General features: G+C 36.8%; 1 protein-coding gene across 2 annotated transcripts in view; it reads right to left on the bottom strand.

Annotated features, from left to right (window-relative positions):
• Nucleotides 1-7449, bottom strand: part of ERC1 (ELKS/RAB6-interacting/CAST family member 1) — a 269913-nt gene that overhangs the window by 50790 nt on the left and 211674 nt on the right. The window lies entirely within an intron of this gene.

The following is a 7449-nucleotide window of genomic DNA, read 5'->3' as shown; positions in this document are numbered from 1 at the left end:
TCTTTCCCAGTAGCAAAAACACTTACAAATGTTGTTCAAAAGCATTTCTAGGGATACTGGGAATAAAGGAGACAATGGCAATAGCACTGATCATAAGCCAGGATAAAATGGCCACCAAATCAGGATATGCAAAAGGACATAAAGAAACTTTGGCCTTACTGTCTAATAGGAGTGGCTTGTCCCACCTCTCATCACCTTGCAAAGAAGGAGTAAAATAAGGTCCTATTGGTGGCTGTGTGAAAGACAGCACCATGTGGGATGGATGATGAAAAACAAACTCTGAATACTACAGACTTTCTACCTAACTTCCATCTAAAAATTTAATTGCAAATGCAGTTAAAGTAGTAAAAATTTCAAAATCCCAAATATTTTATATTTTTACTTGATTTAGTTTATAAACAAAAACATACTAATATTGCTAGTTTCAGAGAATGGTTTCTTAAAAATAATCAAATGTGTTAAAACCATTATGCTAATCGTATCAATAGCAATTATTATGCTAATAACATTGCTGCAATGCTTAGTCATTTATTAAAGATGTAAGAAAAGCTGTAGAAGCTTAATGTAAACTATTGTCTTAAATTATACCAATATATTTTCCTGTTTGTTGCCAAGATGTTTACTAAAAAAAGAGCCATCACAATCTGGTGACTTTGGATCATACTGGCAAACTCTTGAGGGTAGAAGTGACACAAAATCTGCATTTTCTAATTTACTTGTTACCACTCCTTGACTTTATTTACACTAAAATAGCTTTCTCATTTTTCTTCCTGTATCTTCTTTCTAAACAAGTTAATTTAATCTTAGTTATGCATTTGTAATTGTGGCTAAACCCAAAACACTCAAAAAATACTCATTAAGTTCCACATGAAAGAAAACATGACTGAGAAAATTTGAGAATAGCGGGATAAATGGACAATGCTTTTATTTAATACTGATATTTTGAACATAGGCATCTAATATATTGGACATTCAAATGAAGACCTCAAAAGGGAAAGGACTAGTACTACTGGAGTACAGAATTTTTGACCTGTTAAAATGCTGAAAACTTTACTTATTTTATCACCTTAATAAGCACGAAAAGATGTATTTAATATTGTAATGTTTCTGAAGATGGAGAGTGAAATAGATCCATCTAGTACTTAAGTGGTTAAATCAAGGAAGCAGGGAGATGCACACCTAAATATGAAGGATGTAATCACATCGCTTGCACTGGCAGATAAAGAACTTACTGTCCAGGATACTTAGTAATCCCTTCTCCAATCTATAACTAAACATCTATTTTCTTCTTGATCTTGTTCTAAGAATTCTGAAGAACACTGTTTTGCCTCTTAGAAAAAAACTCAGGTCGTTATTTTAATGGAATGGGACCAGGAAGTGACTACACATGAAGTCCTGCTGATAGATGTGAGAAGACAGTGGCCTCTCAGAAGCAAGCACACTGACTCCACAGCTCTGGAGCAGAAACCACCAGGTTCTGAGGCTGTTTCTCTTTGAGAGTTGTATGTCTGAGACACAGCATTTAAAAAGCCTTTGTTATTTTTGCAGGTGAAAAAAAAATATTAAAAAATGCTGCTCTCTTGAAAAATGTGAAGTTTTCCTAAGACAATGAGTGAAAATTGACTTCCTGATGAGAAAGTACATGATTGCTTTCAGATGAGTTGGGATGGAAGAGCAACTTTTCTTACACATGACATGTTTGCATGGGAGAAGGGGGTGATGATGACCTGGCCTCCTTCTGATCCCAGCCAGTGACCCATCTCTTTCACTGCATAGGCAGAAGAAACTGGAGCATAAAAAACCATTGCTAAGATGTGATCTTTGTTCCCTTCAGTCACCTCAAAGATTGCTAGTTTTGGTGAAGCTATCCATACACAGAAGCTTGCTATTATCAGGATCTCAAGTGAAGCAGCATATTCTGCATCAAAATATGTGAAAGAACAATGTATTTCAAGAGGAAAAGGTGTATTTTGACAGACAAAAATTGTTCACCATCTGACAGCAGAATGGACTTACACAATGGACTTCCTTTGGGTGGAAATTATCTCTGGGTTTATAAAAGTGTTTCTTGTATATACAAAAAGAATAAACTTGCTTTAAGTGGACTACCAGCACATCAAAAATCTGATGGATCCAGTTTAGAGAGTACCTGGATCCTGCCTAGATCATATCTAGAAGAACTACCATCTTAAATTATTCCTTGTCTTTCAAGACACAGTACTACCAAGTTAGGCAACTTTTTAAAGATACTTAATGACTTTAGGGAGCCAAAAAGTAGAAGAAAAGGTGCACATCAGATTCTAAGCTGCAGTGACAAGATGGTAGGTGTGGGAACGACCAATAATGGGTACATTATTGTTGCCACTTTGTTTCCGTGTTTTTTGTTTTATGGAAAAGTATTGAATTTTGGATGTCTGCCTGACACATGAAAAATATCAATAGAGTGAAGTGACAGAACATGATCCATGACCTCTGTTTTTTTCTAGCTCTTGGTATCCTGGGAAAGACCTGCTGGCTTGGAGGTCTGGTAATTTTCACTTTCTTTAATCTGTTTTGATTCTAAAGAAACATTTATTCTTTTAATAGCAAACCCACAATCCTTGCTGATGATTCAGGACCAGTGCCAAAAATATATCTGTAATAGTATCTATATAGCCATTACTCTGGTATGGAAATTGAAGGTGACTCAAACAGCATGTAAAGCTTACCTTCTGCAATCAAATCCTTTGTTGCCCATCCTTACTTCCTTAGTGAAAACTCCAGGATCAGGATAATGATACACAGGTAACAGTCCATTACTTATTTATTGCTGGATAATGTTTGCCACTTACTGCTTTAGAACAAAACATCCTACTGCTGAAAACTTCAATGCTATATAATGTGTGAGATGGGGGTGCTGCTCAAGAAATGGGGTGAAAAGTAGCGTGGTTTTTTATCTGTTTTTTGGAACTGGAACAAGATGAAGTCTGAAACAAAATAAGAAAAATATCTGGTGATGTGATACATGCATTTTAGCTGTGCTTTTGAATTCTGCAGGCTAACTGGATAACGTTTCATGTAGGAGAAGTGCAGGTATCAGTCAGCTCTGGTTTGAGACTGAAAGAGGGGAGATTTACATTAGATATTAGGAAGAAATTATTCACTATAAAAGTGGTGAGGTACTGGAATAGGTTGCCCAGGGAGGTTGTTGCCCTATCCCTGGAGGTTTTTAAGGCCAGGTTGGATGAGGTTTTGTACAACCTGGTCTAGTGGTAGGGGTCCTTGCTCATAGCAGGGGGGTTAGAACTAGATGACCTTTAAAGCCCCTTCCAACCTGAACAATTCTATGATTCTATGGTTGAGATTGCTAAAATGCTTCTGAAAGACCTGAAAAAGCAAATATCACTAAGTAAAAGACAAGTCTTGTGACTGCAGAGCACTACAAAACTTGTTTCCCTCCTTGAGAGCTGTCATCCCCAGAGAGGCCAGAAGAACATGCTGTAAGACAGGCAAGGTTGCACGAAGGAGAAAACGGGCTGCTGCAAATCATGCTAGTGGGACATGAACAAATGTTTCTATCAGCAGTGTTGAGGTCAGTCATACAGGCTCAGCTTTAGCTTAACAGTCAGTGGTTCAGGCTTAGCTTCTTCAGCAAAGGGTATCTTGTGTTCACATCATTGGAGGTTCTGAAATGTCCTAAGAGGCACGGAAAACAAGTACTTGCTGCACAACCCAATATGTTTCAACTTTGAAATGCTGGCTAATGCCAAAGTCACTACTTAAACATAGCTCACAAAGTAGTTTGGGTATTTCATATAGTGGTAGGAGTGTAGCTGTGGCAACAGCAACTCGGCAGAGGGGACATTGTCTATTTATCTCTCTGTTTGGGCAGGTCCTGTAGCATGCACTGAGCTGTACAGCAGCTCACAAGAGGTAAGCAGACTTCAAAACAGCCTGAATATTACCAAGGGAAACATGAAATGGCAATAGCATAGAAAAATCTATTGAAAAGAGGTTTAAGATTTACTTTGAATTGGACAAAAATAAGAGGATTTTTTTATTCTTTTGCTGAAGCCTTTCACTGAATGTGGATCATGATGACCACAGACTGGAGTGGTACCAAGACCAGTAGATGAATTTTTAAAGAGATAATGGTGGATTTAATCTGAAAATCAGTTTGTAATCTTAAAAAAAAAACAAAAACAAAAAAAAAACAACAAAGAAAGATGGGTTTGAGTTTTAAAATGGATGACTACAGAGGAATTATATGGCAGCAGAGTTGCCTCTAGAGTACTACTGATTTATCCACTGTCTCCATTTTGTTTGTAGTTCATCTGGGACTGAGAGATCTTACAGCTGATGTCAAAGACATTGCGATAACAAATGACTCCAGATCCAAGATACTGACTGATGCAGAGGACTGAAATGTCTTATTGAAGACAGTGATGTCTGCAGAGCCAAGAAATCACTGAAAATTGTCACGACTGAATTTTTCTCATGCCAAATGTTGTGAGCCTTTGAAGTAGGCCTGATGAGATTATTCTGTAGCATTTACTGGCCATCCTAGTATGGGTAGTAGTGGTCAATGGCTTGATGTCCAAAAGGAGACCAGTGATGAGGGGAGTTCCTCAAGGGTCGGTACTGGGACCAGTGCTGTTTAGCATCTTTGTTGAAGACATGGACAGTCAACCTCACAAAGTTCAACAAGGCCAAGTGAAAGGACCTACACCTGGGTCAGGGCCATCCCAAGCAAAAATAAAGGCTGGATGGAGAATGGATTGAAAACAGAGGAAAAGGACTTGAGGGTATTGGTTGATCAGAAGTTTAAATTGCAGCTTGGTATTCAGTGCAGGACTTGAATCAAGGCAAAGCTGTAAGCATATCCCTTAACCTCAAAAACAGTCATTTTCTGAATTACAGCTTAAAAATGAGAACAATGTACTATAATACTATTACATATTACTAGTACTACAAACTGTAGAAATAGAAGGGAGGCACCAGGCAAGGCAGTATTTTCTAACTCTTTCTGTAGCAGGTAAGAAGGGACTTAAAGAATTGTACAGCATTTAACTTCAGTTGCTGAATAATATTTTTCTTAGAGAATACTTCAGCTGCTGTGACTTTAGTAAAAATGGCAGGTGCGAGCATCTCAGACACATGCTTACAGAAGCCCTAGAAAAATACATACACAGTATAGATGAGATTTCTTGTATGGGCTTGGGTGAGGATAAATAAGTGATTTGGTAGTTTGAGTGACTTGAGTACTTGAATAACCTTGAAAATAAGGAACTACAGCTCATACAAATTCTGCTATCAAGTACCATTAGCACTAAAACACCCTGCTGTGCAGCGTAGTCAAACACAGAGCATTGCAGGCACCACTCTTGTTTCATTCCTCTTTTCCCTCTTCGGTGAACCACAGCGTATTTTTCCAAATAGGACATCATGAGACTTTCTAACTACTCAGCTACCCTCAGCACTGCAAGACTAATGCCCTGTGTTCCTGGATAATAAGCTGTAGCAGGTTAAGTCCAATAAGGAGTAATAAACAAGGTTCATCCACAAAAAAAAAAATAAAAAATTTAACTACCAAGGTAGCCAAGGTTTTCCTCTGTCTTGCAAATACTAACAGAAGCAAGATGTCTTTTAATGGTTCTCTACTTGGTTTCAGGAGACTACATAATTTCTTCACAGTTCCTTCCTTGCAAAGGAGAGGAATCCTTTTAGTAAAAATAAACAGAAAGTGAATTTTAAAAAGCAGTTTTCTACTTTGCAGCACAGTTCTCAGGGTCATAATGCTGGAATATTTATCAGCTGTATCATTAGAAAGAATAACAGGCTGCAAACAGTGTTGAATTAATGATGCTTCAAAACATAAAAACTATACATATTCATCATAAGAATATGTTTTCATATGTCAGAAAGAACACAAATTCCATAGAGAAATATTATAAATACATTGTTCTATATAATTTTATTTCAAATTGTGAGTTTTCTTTCGAAGTGGAGCATTTCTGAGAGTGTGGATCAGATAGTATAAATTATTGAGATATATTGAGATCAGCAGCAGCTTTGATTTTAATGTCACCAATAACAGGGATAATACCACCAGGCCTAGTCTAATCATAGGGACCAAATCTGTTTTCCTTCTTACTAGCATTAAACTACCTTTAAGGCTTTGACACAAATTTGTACAGCTCAGGTAGCTACAAACTCATAGCAATCCTGTCATTTCCTTCAACAACAACTGTTGCTCTTCCATGAGGGATGACTGACCCACTAGATTTTTAAACCTGGCCTATTAACATAAACCACAATTACAGCTTTTATGCCGTTAATACACAAGGTTCTGAACTGGAAAGGTTCTGCTGTTTCATAAACTGTTCATTCACTCCAGTTGTAAGGACATCAGTTGCCACAGAAAGAAACAGCTGCTACTTGGAAAGTACTTCCTTCAATTGTCTCATTTTTGTCCATGGCATTTACTCAAAGCCTACAGAAAATGCTGATCTGCCTTTTAATGCTTTTCTATCACAGCATTTGTAAGACTTACCATGGCAAATCATAATTACCATAGAACTATATTATTTGCACACAACTTAAAAAACCCCTCCCATGAGGTGACAACAATGTAAAGAACTAGCAGGCAAAGAGATCTGGATAAAGTACTGCAGCATGATGAGAGCCAGACATTTACTTGCTACCTAATATTCTTAATTTTTCAGTTTACTACTTTGAAATTGAAAACTTTACTTGTTTAGCATAGTGCTGTGGGTTCTGGGTTTTGTTTTTTTTTGTTGTTGTTTTTTTAATTTAAGCGTACTCAGTTCATGGTCAGTACAGCTGAAGTAGTTTTTGGTGATGATTTCTTCTCTAGGATAATCAATACTTACTACAAGCCGGATGCCTTATATCAACATTACTTCTTGGTGGTGTAGTAAATACTGAGTTAAGAAGTCCAGCAGTTTCTCTGATTTGTATCCAATAAATAAGAACATGTTTCTCCCTTGTGATTTATACTTATCCCAACTCTACACCTAACATCTACAGTAGGCTATAATCCATTATCTTTGTATAGTTCCTTTTATGGTCCTTATGTTATTTTGACTCAAAGCAATGCCATTTTATTTATTTATTTATTTATTACTTCCCAGAATCTCCAGTATCATTAATATAAGCCACCTCTACTTTAATTTCTAGCTTTCCTAAAAAATTTGTATCCACATGCCACCTACAAATATCACTTTATTTCCCATTAATTACCATTATCCTTGTGACAGGATAATGTTATCTGGTTTCATATTACGTACCAGATGTGTAAAGCTACTACATTTTTTTATTCTTTTACAAATATCCCAATTTTCCTCTGTGCTTCAAGAAATTTTCTTGCTGGAGTAACATATTGCTTTCATTATTTATTGTCTATCTGACTACCAATCTGAATATGTCTCACCTAACTTCCTCCTAACT

This window comes from Chaetura pelagica, unplaced genomic scaffold, assembly GCF_000747805.2.
Source record: "Chaetura pelagica isolate M959 unplaced genomic scaffold, ChaPel_1.0 scaffold343, whole genome shotgun sequence".
NCBI classification, from domain to species: Eukaryota; Metazoa; Chordata; class Aves; order Apodiformes; family Apodidae; genus Chaetura; species Chaetura pelagica.
Note: the sequence above shows the minus strand (reverse complement) of the source record. Positions and strands in the feature narration are given on the sequence as shown.